Source organism: Pelodiscus sinensis, chromosome 3, assembly GCF_049634645.1.
Source record: "Pelodiscus sinensis isolate JC-2024 chromosome 3, ASM4963464v1, whole genome shotgun sequence".
Lineage (NCBI taxonomy): Eukaryota > Metazoa > Chordata > Testudines > Trionychidae > Pelodiscus > Pelodiscus sinensis.
In genome coordinates this window covers 165,075,615-165,097,011 of record NC_134713.1, presented here as the reverse complement: position 1 = coordinate 165,097,011, position 21,397 = coordinate 165,075,615, and the positions used below count along the sequence as shown (strand labels likewise).

Sequence of the window (21,397 nt, the reverse complement as noted above, 5' to 3'; positions counted from 1 at the left end):
TGAAATCCTAATGCAGCTTCTTTCCCCTCTAACACATATAGGCAGGCATACACAGTTAGGGCTGGGGTGCAAGGGAGGAGGAGGGAAAGGAGGCATGTGGACTATGGATGTTAAAAGGTGTGTATTAAGGTAAACATCCAACCACTCAATCTCAGCGGTTACATGTTTATACGTAGGCGGGGGGGGGGGGGGGGGCTCCCCAGGAGCTACTCCCACCACCCGCTGCTGCCTCTGTATCTCCTTAATCTCTGATGATAGGACAAGCAGCAACTGACTTAAATTGCAGCAAGGACAGTTTAGGTTGGACATTAGGAAAAACTTCCTTTTTGTGATGGTGATTAAGATGCTTAGGAAGGTTGTAGAATCTACATCAATGCAGATTTTCAAGAACAGGTTAGACCAGTGGTTCCTAACCTGTGGTGCACAGACCCCGGGGGATTTGCGAAGACACTGCAGGAGATCTACAGAAAGTTTTTCAAAGTAAGGATTGGGCCCATTATGGTGGGCCTGAGCCTTACTTTTCTTTTCCTTTTCTTCCTATGCTCCCCTCCGCCCCACAGAACACAGAGGGGAAGTAGCAGCCATGTGCGCTGGGATGCAGCTTGCTTTTGAGCCTGCTCTCCAGAAGCTAAGGGAGCGTGGGGAAAGTGCTTACATGGTATGCATGCCTCTCATGCCTGGCTGGTGTGTGAGAGGCATGCACGGGATGCACGCACTTTCTCTTTGCTCCCTTAGGGTGTGTCTAGACTACATGCCTCCTTCGACGGAGGCATGTAGATTAGCCAGATCGGAAGAGGGAAATGAAGCCGCGATTAAAATAATCGCGGCTTCATTTAAATTTAAATGGCTGCCCCGATCTGCCGATCAGCTGTTTGTCGGCAGATCGGGGCAGTCTGGACGCGACGCGCCGACAAAGAAGCCTTTCTTCATCGGCACAGGTAAGCCTCGTGAAACCAGGCTTACCTGTGCCGATGAAGAAAGGCTTCTTTGTCGGCGCGTCGCGTCCAGACTGCCCCGATCTGCCGACAAACAGCCGATCGGCAGATCGGGGCAGCCATTTAAATTTAAATGAAGCCGCGATTATTTTAATCGCGGCTTCATTTCCCTCTTCCGATCTGGCTAATCTACATGCCTCCGTCGAAGGAGGCATGTAGTCTAGACACACCCTTAGTGTCCAAGGAATGGGATCAAAAGAAAGCCTCGTCCCATTCCCGATGTTCTGGCTTTGCCCCCTACCCTTCCAAAATTCTACCCTTGAGGAGCTGGCTGCTCCAGAGCTCCCTTTGGCCATGAACGCCCCCTCTCTCCATGAATGGGCAGGAGATAGAGGGGACAGAAGCTAAGGACGCAGCGCAAGTGAACAGCAGCCAATGGGACCCGAGAAGCTCCGTGCCCTTCAGTCTGCACGTCCCTTAGCTCACGCTGAAGCGGACAAGCTGTGACTGTACCCTGGAGTCGGCTTAAAATGGTAAAAAGTGTCTGACCCTTTTTTTTTTCCCCCTTTTTGGAATACATCTCCCCGCACTAACCATTCAAAGGCTATTAGAGTGGCAGGAAGGATTTAGTTGGACCACTAGCAAAAATGGATCGATAGATCCAATAAAATGTTATTCAATAAAAATATATGGCACCTCAAAGTTGTCTCATTTCAATGTGGACACGCTGTATTATCTCTCAGTACTACTATATTTGTTTAGGTAATATGAACTAAACATACATTTCAAATGATTATCAAGTAATGAAATGTTTGAGAACAGCTATAGTGTTTGGGGATCCATAAAATGTTAAGAGATTGAAAAGGGGTTGGTATGCTCCAAAAGGTTGGGAACCACTGAGTTAGACAAACACCTGTCAGGATTAGGGATGTTAAATATTGATTAATTGAACAGTTGATTAACTTCATGAATTCTTATCAACTACTTGACTATTCTATAAGCCCCAGAGGTGGGGCTGGCAGCCAGTGCACTCTGGCCCCGCTCCTGAGGAGCCCCCTGCCTCTCCGCACAGCTGCCTCTGTATCAGAGGCAGTAGCCTGGGGTACCAGGAGGGAGCTGATCCATGAGAGGAGCCAATTTAAAAACCAGCTCCCCTCACAGATGGGTTGCCTGTCACCTCGCACTGTTGCCTCTGATATAGAGGCAGCAGCCCCTCTCAGGGGGATGGGGAGGGCTGAGCTCCCAGACTCGGTGCAAGCCAGGACTCAGCCGGGTTGCTGGCCAGCCTGCTAAAAAATTTAGGGGGGGTAGGAGAGGGACAATGCATGTAGTCTATAGCATTAACCGCTAAGCTTTTGCTTAGCAGTTAATCAATAATACTATTACATCCCTAGCCAGGAATGGTCTACAATACTTAGTTCTGCCTTGAGTGCAAGAAACTGGACTGGAGGACCCTTTGAGGTTTTTTCCAGTCCTACGATTCCATGACTCCAGGAAGATTGAGAAAATATCTTTTGTAGGTGTTGCAGGATAAGACCCACCAACTCAAATATGATGATGATTACTGAAAAACTTATTCATCATAAGAAAGTTTCACCACTTCCAAAGGATTGGACACATTACCTCTCATGTTAATGAATATTTCAGATTATACCCCAAACACATGCTTATAGCCAATTCTTACCTAAACTAAAATTCATTTAAAAAGAAAAAGAGCATTGACTGAAAGATATATATATGCAGATTTGAGTACACCTCTAAGATCAGATTCATAGAAAAAGATGGTAAGTGTTGTAGCTGCAAAGAGTTATTTCAGAATTAGTTCATAGTTTCTAGTTCACATTTAGGGTGAATCCAGCTTTGGACTGGAGATCTCAATTTTGTGACTCAAGCTTCCTAGATGAAGCTTAAAGCAGATCTAAGATAAAAAGGAGCAGGACCCAAAGATCTTTTATACAGATCCAGGCCTTCTCTTGACAGGTGGGAATTCTTAGGGGGAACAATAGGGACTTTGAAGTAGGGATGAAAAATCCCACTTAATTAACTGGTTAAATTTTACGTTTAAATGGTTAACTGATTAAATAGGGCTGGTGGGGGGCCTCCAAGGCTAGGTTGGAGTGGTCCCCCTGCCGTAGGGAGGGGCTGCTCCAGCCCAGCTGCTTTCCACCCTGCACTGGCCTGGAAATCAGCAGCCTCATGCAGGGCCAGATGTGGTAGTTTGAGCAGAGAGGGGAGCTACTGCTTCCAGCCCTATGCAAAGCTGCTGATTCTCAGCCCACGCAGGCTGGAAGTTGGCTGCCCATGGCAGCTGCTCTCAGGTAAGAGTTAACCATTACCCAGGAAACATCACCCATTATGGGTGATGCTTACTAGGTAACCAGATAACTGGTTATCTGTTCACATCCCTACTTTGAAGTAGGAATGGCTACATGTAGACAACTACACTATTAATTAATAAGCCTAGACTTATCTGTTAATCCTGTCAACTACATGCATTTCCTCCACCTTTGCTGCCTTCCCCTCCTTGCTACTTCCCTGCACCCAAGGCAGGAGCCGCCTCCCCTCCCTGCGCTGCTGTATCAGAGACAGCAATGTGGGGGAGCAGGCAGAAGCTGGTCTGCACGGAAAGCTGGTTTTTAAACCGGCCCCCCTCACACGACAGAGAAGGCAGCCATGGAGCAGCCTCTGTCTGCAGGAAGTTTGGGCAACCCGTGGACAGGGGCTGCTACCACCCCACACTGCTGCCTCTATATCAGAGGCAGCAATATGGGGTGGCCAGCAGGAGCTGGTCTGCATGAGAAACTGGTTTTTAAACTGGTCCCCTTCACGGACCAGCTCTCGCCTGCCACGATGCGCTGCTGCCTTTGATACAGAAGTAGCAGCATGGGATGGCAGGGGACTCCCCGGGAATGGGACCAGAGCACACTGGCTCCTGGTGCCACCCCCAGGGATTACTGAATAATCACGTAAATGCTAAAATGTAATGTGGTTACATGACTATTCAATTATATGCTAACTAGCATCCCTACTTTGAAGTACGTCTACCTCCTTAGCATTATTTATAACTAGCTACACAAACTAACAAAGGCAATTTATCAGACAAACTAGTACAATTTTAAAGAGACATATAGACAGTGATATTAGTTCATGCACATTTCAGCTAAATGCTAATATTCCTTTTTCATCTCTGATCAACAACTATAGTGACAGACAGTAACTCTCTGTTTACATGCCTAGCCTGGAACAAGATGTGAGTACTAGGAATATAAAAATTCATTTTAAAAAGATAACCATGTAACCACTAAAAATTTTGGTGATTACACAGTTATAAGCTGCAGGTTCTGCAATATAAAACTTAAACACTATTCTGTAGAGACAGCAGCAATGCCTCCCCGAGAGTGGGACTGCCACTATTCGATTACATCCCTATCCTGCATCTTATCTCCTGCACAGACCTCACATCCCCAGCCTGCTCCCCAGCAGCCCCCTCATGTGCACTGAACCCCTCATTTTGGCCCCATTCCAAAGCCGGAGGGGGGAGAGGGCTCACAAAATCTATTAGCCTCAGTCCTCCTCAGATCTGGGATTGTGCTTGAGAGTAGTGAAGTAAATGTTTTCTTTTTCCTCCTTCTCAGTTGGGAGACATATGTGAGGGGGTTTTCCTCATCAGATGGAGGCCACTCCTGCCTTCCTAGAAGATGTGTAACCAAAACAATACAACTTTCAAACCTGAAGGAAGCACCAGCAATATTAACATCTGCTGGTATATACCAATAAACAATAAGGTTCACATTTTAAAAGAATTAGTAGTTATGAAAAGTATTAGATTTCTGCAACATGGTTAATTCCACTACCTGCAGCCTTATATTTAGAAGTTTCTTGACTTTTGACTCCTCAGTGTCATAATCTTGATGTTGCATATGTTTTCATAGGAAATTTTGAAGGGAAAAAAACAAAGATAATCTGTTAGTAATTGGATATTTTACCTTATAAGTGCCATTCATTTTGCTTGGCCAACTCAGTTTGAAACTATGGCATTTCCAAAAAAAAGGGGAGGGGTAATATTTTTTCTCATTGAAGCAATCATACCAAAATCCTTCACCAGCAAAGAGAGAGACATTTTAAACTGTCTTCCAATTAATCCAAAATTATATTTTCCCTGCAAAGAACACTGTTTTGCAGGTGTGCCTATAAAGGAAGCTCCCAAGTCTTTGCTAATCCTCAACAGAATTCATCAGTAATCCATGTGCACAGCAGGAAAGGCAAGAGAATATTAATGATAGCAACACTTAGTGACTGGGCTTTAAGAAGAGGAGTTTTAAGTTTGCCCAGGACATCCTCAAAACAAAATTTAATAGACATAACAAGAGCAGAGTAGTAGATTGCTACAATACCGGGGAGAGGAACACATTCTGTGTAATACCAACAAAATAGTCTACTTCTACACAAAATGTATAATTGCTGCCATTTGCTTTTGCCATTTTAAAGCAACTCCATTCCATTCCAGTGTCAGCATGGTAAGAAGTTGTGGTAAGAGAAATGCAGAGGTGTGAGGACCACACTGCCAACAACAAATAGAAAACATGATTCATTACTGCTTGCTGGAGAACTAGTTTGTTCTGCTATTAGTGCTGTCAGGTTTTCCTGGCCATTCCATTTTTTATCATTACACATTAGACTTCCAAATAAATACAAAAGTAAAGGAGCAAGGAGCATGCACAATTAGTCGTGGCAATAATAAAATTCACTTTGCATTACCATTGTGGAGCTTGGGTTAAATAGGAATTGTTACTACAGGTTGAACCTCTGTTAACCAGGACTCCCTGGTCTTGCAACATTCATGAGAGAGTCCAGGTGGAAGGCTGGGCCCCCCGCAGCTGGGCTGCTAGGTACAACCCAGTAGAACTGCCCAGTGGGGCCAGGACCCCAGTGGGGCTGCAGCAGGGCTGGGTGCCCAGCATGCCCCAGCAGAGCTGCCCACAATGACCAGGAGCCCAACCTAGGTGGGAGATAGGTGGGACCTGGGCTACACACTTAGTGGGGGCGGTACAGGCAGGGCAGGCAGGGGTATAGTGCGGAAGCCAGCCAGGAGGCTGGCAGCCAGTCCAAGGCCAGGGAGAGGGGTGGTAGCAGAGGAGCCAGATATGACCACTCCTGATTTGGGAAAATCCCTCATCTGGGCCCAGTCAAATGTAACCTGTACACCAATTCATCATCATCATCATCATCAAAAAGTACAGTGGCTAAGCTAGGAGAACAGATTTTTAGCTGTGTATCAGGGTAGTGAACTCTGTAATAAGTATTACCCAAAACCACGTCCCATGACCCCACTCAGCCATGTGACATGTATTAGAGCCCCATACTATCTAGCAACCTATCACTGAAACAGAAGGAGAATTATAACAACTGAAATGCAGATAGAGGGTAATATCTTCAAACACAACAAAGTCCAAACATGGACTAATAGGTAACAAACAATAACAATATCTGGGCTCTATGTAGCACTTTTTGTCCATAGATCTCAAAGCACTTTATAAATAAGGTCAGTGTCACCATTTAACAGATAGATTTTTTTCTTCTTTGTGCCTCAGTTTCCCTTTCTCAAAGTCATCCAGCAGGCAAGTAGCAGAGCCAGGCTCAGAATCCAGGTCCATGCACTAGACTACACTGCTCCCCTTCCAATTAGTGGAATGTAGTGGATTGCATTTCACTCCCGGAGCACTGTGTCCTTTGCACATTGGCAATCACCGCACAACTTGCCATGCCAGCATCAACGTTCGTCATTATTGTTAAGTGTGTGATGGGAGGGGGGGGCGGTAAACTGCAACTGTAGCTGCACCAGTGACAACCCCCCATTATGAGAAAGTGCTTCTGTTTGGCCCGGGATGAGAACGAATTCTTCGCTGTATTGTGAGGGGGGCCCAGAAGGCTTTAGCCAGCCCTCCCCTTAACCACCCCCCCCGCACCAGGTGTGCCCTGCGCGCGTCTCAGGGGGCTCCCGCCCCGCTGCGGGCTGCCAGTGCGCTGCGCCCCGAATCGCTCGGAGACAAAGCAGCCGACAGCGGCCGTGGCTCGGCCCCTTCCCCGCCTCCCGGCGGCTGCGCCAGCCCGCGCCCCTCGGCCCCGCACGCGCCCCGCGGCTGGAGCTCACGCACCGGTCCCCCTGCTCGCTGGCGGCGGCGGCTGGAGTCAGGGCTGGGTTTGAAAGGGCCGCGGCTGCCCGGCCTAGTCCCCGCCGCGCAAAGGGAGGAGCAGGAAGCGGCGGCCGGGCGGCCCCGGAACAAGGCCGCGCCAATCCGCGCCCAGGGCCGGCGCTGCGTGTGTCACCCCCAAGCGCCGCTGGGGCGGGCGCGGCCTGGTTGCGGGCGCGGCCCGGCTTGGCTCGCGGGAGCCCCTGGAGAGCGGCTCGGGCTGAGCACAGAGCAGCCTACGTGGCTCCCCCGGCAGTGGCGGGCTGGGCAGGCGGTTGGCTCCTCCCTGGGGCGTGGGGCCCTTGACTCAGCCTCTCCCTGCCCCCCCCCCCCGTTGCACCCCCTCCGCGCAACTGCCGCCCCAAGAGGTCTCGTGCCAAGAGGAAGGCCCCAGCTTCCCCAGCACTCATCACCATGGCAGGCAGTGGAGTCGCCCGGCCACAGTGGGCTGGGACCAGGGCGCTTCTCTTCCCACAAGGTGCGGTGAAGCAGAGCGCCCCGGCTTGGAGATGGTGGAGCGGAGCAGTCTGGGGTGAGGTCACTCCGCTTCCTGCAGCTAGGCTCCTCAATAATCCCCCAGATTGCCCTGGGCCCCACAAAGTGCAGGGTCCAGGGGGGCTGCCCTAAACCGTCTGTAGATGGGTCAGCTCTGGTCCCTACGACGGTCAGTAGCGGGAGCAGCCTGTGGGGACTGCTACAAAGATGAGCAGCACTCCCGGACAGCCCCTTTAAAACAGCAAAGCAAAGATATTGGAAATGGAATGCTGCAAAGGACAAGCATACTCCAGGAGAACTCCTCTCCAGAGTCAGCCTGGACACCTGTTTCACCAGTGTGGCTATTCAGTATAGATGGGTGTCTTCTGTGGTCCATTATGAGTTAAATGTTCCTTGGTGAGTCACTTAATTTCACTAGTCCCTTCAGAATGTGTTGGCTACCTACTTGGCAGATTTTAACCCCAGGAACAAACATTTGAAATAAAACAACAAATGGTCTGGTAGCACTTTATAGACTCACAAAACATGTAGATGTTATCATACACTGTGGTGGGCACCGGCCACTTCTTCAGATAACCAGAGTTATGAGTTTAGGATGTGTACACCCAAAATAAATAGAGGGGAAGGGGACAGAAGAAAATAGAAGGACTACGTCTAGACTGGCATGATTTTCCGGAAATGCTTTTAACGGAAAAGTTTTCCGTTAAAAGCATTTTTGGAGGAGAGCATCTAGATTGGCACGAACGCTTTTCCGCAAAAGCACTTTTTGCAGAAAAGCATCCATGCCAATCTAGACATGCTTTTCCGCAAAAAGCCCCGATCTCCATTTTCGCGATCGGGGCTTTTTTTGCTGAAAAAGAGCCCTACACTGGCCCTTTTGCGCAAAAGTTTTGCCCGAACGGGAGCAGCATAGTATTTCCGCAAGAACACTGACAATCTTACATGAGATCGTCAGTGCTTTTGTTGAAATTCAAGTGGCCAGTGTAGACAGCTGGCAAGTTTTTCCGGAAAAGTGGCTGATTTTCTGGAAAAACTGGCCAGTCTAGACACAGCCAAAGGGTGGGAGACAGAGAGCAGAGGGAATCAGTGAGTATCTGAAGATTGGGTAGTTAAACCAAAGCAGATAAGAAACAAAGGGTACATCTAGACTACAGGCTTTTGTTGACAGAAGTTTTGTCGACAGATACTGTCGACAAAGCTTCTGTCGACAAAGAGCGTCTAGACTACATTCAGTTCTGTCGACAAAGCAAGCTGCTTTGTCGACAAAACCCTGTAGTCTAGAAACAACCTTAGATGCAATAACACCTTCTGTCGACAGAACTCTGTCGACAGAAGGCGTTATGCCTCGTAAAATGAGGTTTACCAGCGTCGACAAAACTGCTGAGTTCTGTCGACATTATGTTGACAGAACTAAGCGGTAGTGTAGACGCAGGTATAGTTTTGTTGACAAAAGTCCACTTTTGTCGACAAAACTCTGTAGTCTAGACACACCCAAAGTCAATAGATAAACTGTAGGCTGTGTCTAGACTGGCAAGTTTCTCCGCAAAAGCAGCTGGCGGAAAAACTTGCCAGCTGTCTACACTGGCCACTTGAATTTTCGCAAAAACAGTGATGATCTCATGTATGAAATCAGTGCTTCTTGCGGAAAAGCTTTTGCGCAAAAGGGCCAGTGTAGACAGCTCAGATTTGCGCAAAAAAGCCCCAATCTTGAAAATGGCGATCGGAGCTTTTTTGCGCAAAAGCGCATCTAGATTGGCACAGATGCTTTTCCGCAAAAAGTGCTTTTGCGGAAAAGCGTCCGTGCCAATCTAGATGCTCTTTTCCGCAAATGCTTTTAACGGAAAACTTTTCCGTTAAAAGTATTTGCGGAAAATCATGCCAGTCTAGACATAGCCTTAGTCTATAAAGTGCTACCAGACCATTTGTTGTTGTTTTTTTTCTGTAACAGACTAACTCTGCTATCACCTGATGCATTTGAAATAAAGTTATTGAGCAAATACTCGTAACTTTAAATCCAAAATGATACATGCATACAAAAAGCATATTCAGCAAATCACAATGTTTTCATAGACATCTTACATGTTACCTTTTTAAAAAGATTTGTTGCAAATATATAATACAGGTAGTCCCTGGGTTACGTACAAGATAGGGACTATAGATTTGTTCTTAAGTTGAATTTGTATGTAAGTCGGAACTGGCTCCAGATTCAGCCGCTGCTGCTGAAACTGACCAGGGGCTGACTACAGGAAGCTGGAGGCAGAATTGCTCTGCCCCCAGCTTCCTGGAATCAGCCACTGATCAGTTTCAACAGTGGCTGAATCTCGAGCCTGGGACAGAAAAGCTGGGCTGCCAGGTAGGTCCCTGCAGGATCAACCCGGCAGCACCCCAGCTGCTCTACCCCAGGGTCCACAACAAAAGCCTGGTCTGCTGGGGGGGGGCGCACTAGCTGCACCCCCGCCCCCCCCCCCCCCAGCAGACCAGGGACACGGGGAGCAAAGCTGCAGTGGCGGCGGAGTCCCGCACCTCTGAGGCTTTGCCAGAGCAAAGCCTCAGAGGCGCGGAACCCCTCCGCCTCCCCGGCTTTGCTCCAGGTGTCCCTGGTCTGCTGGAGACGGTCCCCAGCAGACCAGGGGCACCCGGAGCAGCTTTTCTCGCCCCGGAGGTCGAGGTGGCGGGACTGCTGCGCTCTGGGCAGTCCCGCTGCCTGAAAGCTCTGGGGCGAGAAAGCCCCGTTCGTAAGTGCGGATCCGACGTTAAGTCGGATCCGCGTAACTCAGGGACTGCCTGTAGTGGTCAGGCCTACTGACGGGAGTAAGGTGCAACTGCCCAGTGATTTAAAGGGGGATTCATCTGAACACACCCCATTGAGATCAGAGGGAGAAAGCCAACAAGGAGTGCACATATGTTGGTACAGTATCTGGAAGCTAATTGTTTGGGATGAGCTGATGTTGAGAGAGCAACCAGTACATAAGGCAAACAGATGTAAGGATGGGGTTTTGTGAACAGCAATAAGTCTGAAGACCATGTCAGCATGCTCACAACTATGGTGGCAGTAACAGACACTTCCGAAAAGAGAGCAACAGAGGCTAGGCAAACAAAGGGGGCGCGTCTAGACTGGCAAGATTTTGCACAAAAGCGACCGCTTTTGTGCAAAAACTTGCCAGCTGTCTACACTGGCTGCTTGAATTTGCGCAAGAGCACTGATTTTGTAATGTACAAAATCAGTGCTTCTTGTGCAAATACTTTCACGTTCCTGCTTGGGAAAAAGACCTCTTGTGCAAGAATACTTGCGCAAGAGGGCCAGTGTAGACAGGGAAGAACTGTTTTGCGCAAAAAAGCCCCAATGGCTAAAATGGCGATCGGGGCTTTCTTGCGCAAAATCACATCTAGCCTGGCCACGGATGCTTTTGCGCAAAAGCACTTTTTGTGCAAAAACATCCATGCCAATCTAGACGCGCTTTTGCGGAAATACTTTTAATGGAAAAACTTTTCCATTAAAAGTATTTCCACAAAATCATGCCAGCCTAGACGCAGCCAGGAAGTTTGCCTGGGGGAGCTCCCACAGGCTATGTCTACACTGGAGGCTTTTTGCACAAGAACATCTTGAGCAAGGGTTCTTGTGCAAGAAGACTTGCTCAACAAAACATCCACACTGCCATGTGCGAGCTGTGCTTTTGCACTGTGGTCTTGCGCAAGAAAGCTCTGATGACCATTTTTGCCATAGGGCTTTCTTGCGCAAGAAATTCCTGCCGAGCGTCCACACTGCCCTCTTGCACAAGAGCTCCTGCACAAGAGGGCTTACACCTGATAAAAAAGAGCATAGCGCTTGCGCAAGAAGCCCTCTCTTACCATGCCGAACTGTAAATGTCCTTGCGCAAGAGCAGGTGAGCAGTGTGGACGCTCTGCAGATTCTTGCATAAGAATGGCCATACTTGAGCAAGAAGCCAGCAGTGTAGACATAGCCACAGAGTTTTGTTTTGTTCTTTGCCTTTTAATGCTTCTGTGATCAGTAAATACAACATCTGAATAGATTCTTAGCATGAAGACAATATTGATAGGGAGCAATCAGCTGTTGTGACCTGCAAATGATGTGCCATGTTTGTCTTTCTTCCAGAGGATAGAAGTGACTTTGTATGAAGTGTAAGGTGGTGATCATACTGGTTGCAAGTATCAACCCTGTGTTGCATCAAAGAAAACAAAAATTTTATGGAATGAACTCAGCATTTGGTACTGCAGGCACAGCATGCTGAAGAATCAGAGAGCACAATGCAGAGCAGGGAGGGAAATTGGCAGCATGTGATCTCCAGAAAAAAAAAGAGGAGAACTCATGTATCCCTCATGCAGACAAACATAAGAAACTGTTTTCAGTCTCTCTCCACAGGTACTAGGTCAGATAATAGTTTGGAAGAGTTATCTGAGAAGGAGACCCCATTAAAGGAAAGGCATGGGATGTATTGTCCTAAGAGTGGAGATTCCATGAACATCATCATGAAGAAGAGCCATACGGTTTTGATTGGAAACACCATCCATCTGCCATACAGACCTGGAAACTGGAGAAATGTGCTGCTTGTCTTGAGTTAGAATTCAGGATGTCATGGAGTGTCTGCTGAGACTGATAAAGTCATCAGACCATTATGCCTTCCTGTTTCTCTACATGGACACCAATGATACACCATGAATAACCTTGAGCAGATCAGTGCAGAATGTGTGGGTCAGAGAAGAAGGAAAAGAGTTTGAGACGTCACCCATGTTCTTGTTCATCCCTGCTGAAGGAAAAGGCCCAGATAGGGACCATTGAATAGAGGTAAATGTGTGGTTGTGCAGGTGCTGTCAGACAGAGGACCATGAGATGTTGTTCCAGGAAGAATTGCTAGGAAAATATGGAGTCCACCTAACTAAGAGAGGAAAGAGCATCTTTGCAGGTAGGCTTGCTAACCTAGTGAGCAGGGCTTTAAACTAGGTTCGCTGGGGAAGGGTGACCTAAGCAGTGAGGTAAGTGCGGAAGTGGGATCCTGGGAGGGAACACAAGGAGGAAGGTGCAACGGAGAGGCCTCCTGAGTCATGCTGAGCAAGTAAGGTAATCAGTTTTCTTAGGTGTCTGGACTTGAACACAAGAATCCTGTGAAATAAGCAGGAAGAATTGGAAGTCCTGTCATAGTCAAGAGCCAGCCCCATCCCTAGAGGTGTGTGTGACCTGGGACAACCTGCCTCTCCATCACAGGCCACACTTCTGCCCCACCTGTTCCCATCCCTGTTCCACTCTCACCCTATCTCCACTCCTTCCCCCACACTCGCGTCCCTGCCCTCATTCCTACTCTGCCCCTGCCCTCTTTCCACCTCAAGCATGCAGGGGTATAGTCTGAAAAACCAAAGTGCAACTGGAGTTGCAGCTAGCAAGGTATGTGAAGGGTAACAAGAAGAGTTTCCACAGGTATGTTAGCAACAAGAAGATAAGGAACAGTATGGGGCTTTTACTGAATGGGGAAGGCAACCTAGTGACAGATGTGGAAAAAAGCTGAAGTACTCAATTTTTTTGTTTTGGTTTGTGCTTCAGTCTTCATAGACAAGGTCAGCTCCCAGTCTACTGCATTGGGCAGTACTATATGGGAATGAGGGGAGCACCCTTTATGGTGAAAGAACAGATTAAGGACTATTTAGAAAAACTGGACATACACAAGTCTATAGGACCAGATCTAGTGCATCTGAGGGCATGTCTACACTGGGGAGTTATTGCAAAACACCAAGGTGAGCATCCAAACTACCAAGCCTGTTTTTTTCAAAATAATGGGCTTGTTATTTTGAAATAACTCCTGCTTATGAAGAGGAATAGGCTTATTTAGAAATAGTTATTTTGGGAGTTATTATTTTGAAATAACTTGTTTTGAAATAGCCTGATAATGTAGACATATCCTGAAGGTATGGAGAGAGTTGGTTGATATAACTACAGAGCCATACCAATCATCCAGGACAATGCTCCTGCTAATCTTTTCTATCCATGTGAGGTCAGAGGAGGTCTTAGATCAGTATTCCCTGTAAGCTGTGTGCTTGTGTGGCTGTTCAAGAGAAATTCATATGTTGCCCAGCTGATTAGCAGAGTACCAACGGCTAGGTTTTGTGTTTCTACTGTTAATGCACAGTATCACATGCCTCAGTGTACATAAAATGTTTATTCTGCACATGCACAGAAAAAATCCTCACATGGATAGAAAAGATTAGCAGGAACATTGTCCTGGATGATTAGTAAATGGCAAATATAGTGCCCATCTTTTAAAAAGGGAAGGAGAATCCAGGGAACTACAGACCTGTCAGCTTCACTTCAGTCCTTTGAAAAATCATGGAGCAAGACCTCAAGGAATCCATTTTGAAACACTTGAAGGAGAGCAAGGTAATTAGGTACAGTAAATATGCATTTATACCTGGCCAACCTAATTGCCTTCTATGATGAGATAATTGGCCCTGTGGATATGGGAAAAGCTATGGATGTGATACACCTTGATTTCAGCGAAGCTGTAGTGGGCATGCTAAGGCCAGCTTCCTACCTATCCTGGCACTGTGGACTGTGCTGTGCCCTGGAAGCGATCAGCAGCAAATCCACCTAGGTGGAGTTGAGTAGCCAATCCTCACAAGATAAAAAAGCAAAACAAGCTAAAAATAAAGTCAATCCCATTTCAAAACAAGCCTAAAATGAGCTCCATCCATTTTTGCTCAGCAATATCTGGCAACAAACCAGCAACCGACCAATGAAATGTGGAGCCACAGCTTGGGACAGCTGGTGGTGCTGGTCCTGCTGCTGAGCACTTCCAGGGTGCAGGGCAGTCCACTGTGTCAGGACAGCAGGAAGCCAGCCTTACCATCCCACTGCATCTCTGACTGGGAGCTCCTGGAGGTAGCCTGAAATTTGATTTGTCCTTTTCATATGTGTTCATTTTTTTAAATTGTATCCTTTGGTATATATGGTTGTGACAATTTTCTTCCACTATTTGATCTGAGGAAGTGGGTCTGGCCCACGAAAGCTCATCACCTAATAAACCATCTTGTTAGTCTTTAAAGTGCTACATAGTCTTGTATTTTGTTTCAGCTACACCAGACTAACACGGCTACATTTCTATCACACTTCATTTGCAATTGCGATGTGTCTAATTTGCATCCCTTTTATGGAAAAGGGATGCAGTCTAGACACAACCTTGGAGTTTAGTATCCTGTTCCAGTATAGGCTGTAGTTTATTGATGATGTGTTGGACAGGTTTACGTTGGGGGCTGTAGGTGATGACAAGTGGTGTTATATTGTTGGTTTTCTTGGGTCTGTCTTGAAGAAGATGGTTTCTAGGTATTCGTCTGGCTCTTTCAATTTGCTTTTTTATTACTCCGGGTGGGTAGTTGAGGTTTATAAATGCTTGGTAGAGATCCTGAAGTTTCTGGTCTCTGTCAGTGGGATTAGAGTTACCTAAATGCTTCCAGCTCCCATCCAGAACACACCATATGATCCATCATCTATAGCCAAGCCCTTCGATACAACCGCATCTGCTCTAATCCCACTGACAGAGACCAGAAACTTCAGGATCTCTACCAAGCATCTATAAACCTCAACTACCCACCCGGAGTAATAAAAAAGCAAATTGAAAGAGCCAGACGAATACCTAGAAACCATCTACTTCAAGACAGACCCAAGAAAACCAACAATAAAACACCACCTTCCCTTGCAACAAACCCTGTTGCCAGCTCTGTCCCCATATTCACTCTGCTGATACCATTATTGGACCTAACCAAGTGAGTTATAAGATCAAGAACACACATTCCTGTGCATCCAGAAATATAATTTATGCTATCATGTGCCGAAAGTGTCCGTCTGCTATGTACATTGGACAGATGTCTCAGACACTTCGCCAAAGGATCAATGCCCGCAAAACAGATATTAGACAGGATCACAAAGAAAAAACAGTTTCTTGCCATTTCTACCAGAAAGGACATTGTCTCAAAGACTTGATTACTGTCATTCATGCTTAATATCGACACTTTACACCTGAGTTTGAATAAAGACTCTAATTATCTTACCCATTACAAAGATAGCTTCCCCAGTTATCACCTCTAATATCATTAGCTCACAGACATTTACCTCACTCCTCCCCATCCCCATTCTGTTCTGAAATTTGATTTGTCCCTTTCATATGAGTTCATTTTTTTAATTGTATCCTTTGGTATATATGGTTGTGACAATTTTCTTCCACTATTTGATCTGAGGAAGTGGGTCTGGCCTACGAAAGCTCATCACCTAATAAACCATTTTGTTAGTCTTTACAGAGCTACATAGTCCTGTTTTTTGTTTCATATTTGTTTACAGTGACCCCTACTGCAAGAGATTAAGACTGACCACTTTAAGCCTTTAAATGTGTATGTAGCAATTATTCTGAGATTCAATTGAATGTAGTTACCAGTAGTAAGAAGAGGCAAAGATTCTAAAGTCTGGAACTCCTCAGAATTGTTTGAATAAAAATCATGTTGGTTTTTTTCCCCTCATAATATGCAAAGTTTTCCTTTCCAGTGCAACACAGCATAAACACACACTAAAAATAGCTTTTTGTTGTTCCAGATAGAATGTTTTGTTGTGTTATTGCTAACTTTCTTCTTTGAAGTTAGGCTTGACATTACTGAAATCACTGGCAAAATTCTCATTGATTTTGATCCATAATGTTAATAAATTATTAGTGCCTCAATAGAGGAAAGTGCTTAAATCAGTTTAATCTTTCATAGAATCATAGGGCTGGAAGAGACCTCAGGAGGTCATCAAGTTCAGCCCCCTGCCCAACGCAGGACCAATCCCAAGTAAATCAACCCAACCAGGGCCCTGTCAAGCCCAGATTTAAAAACCTCCAGGGATGGAGATTTCACCACCTCCCTAGGCAACCCATTCCAGTACTTCACCACCCTCCTAGGGAAATAGTTTTTCCTAATGTCCAACCTAGACCTCTCTGGCTGTGACTTGAGACCATTGCTCCTTGTTCTGTCATCCGTCACTACTGTGAACAGCCTCTCTCCATCCTATTTGGAACCTCCCTTCAGGAAATTGAAGGCTGCTATCAAATCCCCCCTCACTCTTCTCTTTTGCAGACTAAACAAACCCAAATCCCTCAGTCTCTCCTCATAGGTCATGCACTCCAGCCCCCTAATCATTTTGGTCACCCTCTGCTGGACTCTCTCCAATGCGTCCACATCCTTTCTATAGTGTGGGGTCCCAGAACTGAATACAATACTCCAGGTGTGGCCTCAACATAGCTGAATAAGGGGAATAATCACTTATCTTGATCTGCTGGCAATGCTCTTCCTAATGCAACCTAACATACCATTAGCCTTCTTGGCTACAAGGGCACATTTTGACTCATATCCAGCTTCTCAACCACTGTAATCCCCAGGCCCTTTTCTGCAGAACTGCTACTTAGCCAGTCAGTCCCCAGCCTGTAACAATGCTTGGGATTCTTCCATCCCAAGTGCAGGACTCTACACTTGTCCTTGTTGATCCTCATCAGATTTATTTTAGACCAATCCTCTAATGTGTCTAGGTCACTCTGGACCCTATCCCTGCCCTCCAGTATATCTACCTCTCCCCCTAGCTTAGTGTCATCCACAAACTTGTTGAAGGTGCAATCCATTAATAAAAATGTTGAACAAAACCGGCCCTAGAACCGATCCTTGGGGCACTCCATTAGAAACCAACCACCAACCTGACATCGAGCCATTGATCACTACCCATTGGGCCCAACAGTCTAGCCAGCTTTCTATCCATCTTACAGTCCGTTTATCCAATCCATACTCCCTTAACTTGCTGGCAAGAATATTGTGGGAGACCATATCAAAAGCTTTGCTGAAGTCAAGATATATCACATCCACTGACTTTCCCACATCCACAGAGCCAGTTACCTCATCATAGAAGCTAATCAGATTGGTCAGGCACTACTTGCCCTTCATGCATCCATGTTGACAATTCCTGATCGCTTTCCCCTCTTCCAAGTGCCTCAAATGGATTCCTTGAAGATGCCCTCCATGATTTTTCCAGGGACTGAGGTAAGGCTGACTGGTCTGTAGTTCCCTGGATTGTCCTTCTTCCCTTTTTTAAAGATTGGCACTACATTTGCCTCATTTTTTGAGGAGTAACATTAGTTCGGACTAAGGGCTTTAGTCCGAACTAACACGTCCCGGCGCGCACTTCCTGGTTCGAATCAGCTGTGATTCGAACTAGCACGCCGGCGAGATCATGTTAATGAAGCGCAGGATATTTAAATCCCCGCTTCATTAACTACTTCGATTGTCTCCATTTGCATCCCTAGTTCGAACTAGGGATGCAGTGTAGACGTACCCTAGTGGACAATTTTGAAAACAAGATTGTGTGCAGTGTTAAAATGTATTCGGAGAATTAGAAACTACTGTTGGTTTCCTTTAATTCTTAGTTTTTACTTCTTTTTTACTATTTGAGAGAGGACTCTGTTATAAGAAAACAATTCTTAGTTTAAGTTTAGCTTTATGTGTGTAGATACAGCCAAACTCCCTAAAAATCAAAAGAAGAAACACATATTTCCATGGTATGGGTCAAATTCGGACCTGTACTTCCATTGTCTTCAGTGGAATTGTGCCTAGAGATTGCGACAAATAGGATGATCAGACAGTAAAGGCTCATGATTTTAGATCCAAGGGCCTACTGCCTCTGACCAACTCTCTAGGAGGTAGTGTTACACCACAATGTATAATCCACTCAGATAGGTTGTAGCAATGGTTTTCTGATTATGGTTGTGACCAGTTTTACCACAGTTTCAGGAACTAGAGGTGCAGGGGGTGTTGCTGCACCTCCACATTTTGCCCCAGCTCCTGGCTGATGGCTCCTTTCCCCTATCCTGGTCCCCCACTTCCCAGAGACACAACTCCTGCTTCCAGCCCCAGGTTCGCGGGTGGGATGGACAGGGGTAAGGGGACTGGCTTTCAACACTCTCACTATTAAAAATGTTCCAGTGCCACTAATTTTTAATAACATTAACCATGAGCACAAATTATGTCACTAGCAGGGCAGGCTGTGATTGTGTTAAAAAATTAATTGAAAACAGTTAAGGTACCGTATGCACACATTAGTAATTGGGACCATATACCGTGAATGTAAGAGCTACAGGCCAATCACCCTGCTCTCCATTCCAGGGAAGGTCTTTGTGCATGTTTTGTTGGCAATCCTGGAGCTTTTGCTATAACAGAAGTCAGGCTTTACGAGGAACAGGGCCACATTACCTTCCATTTTGGTCCTTTTGCTAGTTGTCCAAGATATAGTGTGAGTTCAGACAGCACCCGCATGTAGTGTGTACTGATCTTAAGGCTGCATTTAATTCAGAAGAATAGACTGTGGCATGGAATGCCTTAAAGCAGGGGGGAGGAACCTTTCTTGGGTCAGGGGCCACTGACCCACAGAAAAATCAGTCAGGGGCCGCACACAAGTGAGAAGCAAAAAAACCCCAAACATATCCTTACTGATGTGGCCCCCGACTGAGAAGCAGAAAGACACTCCCTATATTCCCCTTGCATACCAGAGTCTAGGGGGCTCAGGCTAGTAGATTCTGTGTGCTCCAGGTCCTGGAGCACAGTTGCTGGCTCACCAATACTAGTGGGAAGCCCCAAGCCTTGGGGGCTGGATGCAGGCAAGCTGGGGGCTATATTTGGCCCCCAGGCCTGAGGTTCCCTGCCCCTGCCTTAAAAGGTGCAGGCATCCTTACCACTCTGAGGGTATGTCTACACTACAAAGTTAATTCGAACTAACAGACGTTACACATAATAGGCTCTACACATACAAACTGCTAGTTCGAACTTAATTCGAACTAGCGGAGCGCTTAATTCGAACTAGGTAAACCTCATTCTACGAGGACTAACGCCTAGTTCGAATTAAGTAGTTTGAATTAAGGGTTGTGTAGCCACTTAATTCAAACTAGTGGGAGGCTAACCCTTCCCAGCTTGTCCTGGTGGCCACTCTGGGCACCACCAGGGAAACTTGTCTGTCCCCCTCCCGGCCCCGGAGCCCTTAAAGGGGCACGTTCTGGCTACGGTGCCCGTGCCAGGTGCAAGCCTGCCAGCACACAGCCAGCAGACCCTGCACCTGGCACGGCATGAGCCAGCCACCCGCTGCCACCCAGCCCTCCACCTCTTCCCGGGACCAGGCTGGCAACTCCCAGGAGCCTGCCCGGGGCCGCAAGAGGCGGGCGCCCGCGTGGTCTAGTGCGGAGATCGTGGACCTCATCCACGACCTCCGCACTAAGCACAGGAAAGTGGCCGTCTAGGGCAGGATAGCTGCCAGCCTGGCCACCCAAGAGCAGGTTTGCATGAAAATCAAGGTGGTCCACTGAGACCCTGAGCCCTGAGCTTAGAACATAAGAACATAAGAATGGCTGTACTGGGTCAGACCAAAGGTCCATCTAGCCCAGTAGCCTGTCTGCCGACAGCGACCAACACCAGGTGCCCCAGAGTGGGTGGACCGAAGATAATGACCAAGCCATTTGTCTCGTGCCATCCCTCTCCAGCCTTCCACAAACAGAGGTCATGGACACCATTTCTACCCCCTGGCTAATACCACTCCATGGACCCAACATCCATGACTTTATCTAACTTCTCTTTAAACTCTGTTATAGTTCTAGCCTTCACAGCCTCTCGTGGCAAGGAGTTCCACAGGTTGACTATTTGCTTTGTGAAGAAGAACTTTCTTTTATTAGTTTGAAGCCTGCTACCCATTCATTTCATTTGGTGTCCTCTAGTCCTTCTATTATGGGAACTAATGAAGAACTTTTCTTTATGCACCCTCTCCACACCACTCATGCTTTTATAGACCTCTATCATATCCCCCCTCAGTCTCCTCTTTTCTAAGCTGAGAAGTCCCAGTCTCTTTAGCCTCTCTTCATATGGGACCTGTTCCAAACCCCTGATCATTTTAGTTGCCCTTTTCTGAACTCTTTCCAAGGCCAAAATATCTTTTCTGGGGTGAGGAGATCACATCTGTACACAGTACTGAAGATATGGCATACCATAGTTTGATACTTTCCCTCCTCCCAGGTTTCCCCCTCCCCTCTCCCACTCTCTCTCTTTCCCTCTCCCACCTCCTTTTCCCAGTCTCCCCCAGTTTTGTTCAATAAAGAGAGTTTGTATTTTTGAACACACGTGTTCTTTATTTTGTAAATCAGGAATGGGGACTAGGGAGGGGTTGTGGAAGGAGGTGAGGGAGGAATGGGGCACGAGCCCCTGATAGGGAGGACTGGAGTGGCTCTGCGGGCTCCTGGGGGTGGAAGCTGTCCTGCAGCTCTCCGATTGACCCCCCCCTCCCCCGATGGCAGCCTGCGGCAAGTGCAGCCAGGCTGATGGTGGAATGCTGTGATGTGCTGAGTGTGGGCATTCAGGGCACTCCAAGACAGGACTGCTTTGCTGTCCCTCATTGAGTTAGACAAGCAAGCGGGGAACCCTGAGAACTCTGTCCGGGCTGGGGGTCGGGTCCCTTGAAGCACAGCCCTCGGCTAGCCTGAGACAGCAGCTCCACACTCTAAGTCCTAATCTGATGACCTGCCGGCACTGCTTCCGGCCATCCTTAACCTCAGTTCAGGGTCCACTCAATGTGGACATGCTAGTTCGAATTAGCAAAATGCTAATTCGAGCTAGTTTTTAGGTCTAGATGCACTAGTTCGAATTAGCTTAGTTCGAATTAACTAATTCGAATTAAGTTAGTTCGAATTAGTGCTGTAGTGTAGACATACCCTGATGGACTTGATTAGA

At 47.0% G+C, this 21,397-nt stretch overlaps 1 protein-coding gene across 4 annotated transcripts in view; it reads right to left on the bottom strand.

The window, feature by feature from the left end:
- The window catches only part of SRBD1 (S1 RNA binding domain 1), a 236,501-nt gene extending 229,263 nt beyond the window's left edge, over positions 1–7,238 (bottom strand). For 3 of the 4 annotated variants that reach the window (XM_075925416.1, XM_075925414.1, XM_075925415.1), the window contains exon 1: positions 7,091–7,238. The gene's annotated coding sequence lies outside the window, so the exon portion shown is untranslated. The remainder of the gene's footprint in view (positions 1–7,090) is intronic. The other variant, XM_075925417.1, reaches the window with a different exon arrangement.
- Between the last annotated feature and the right edge of the window lie 14,159 nt (positions 7,239–21,397).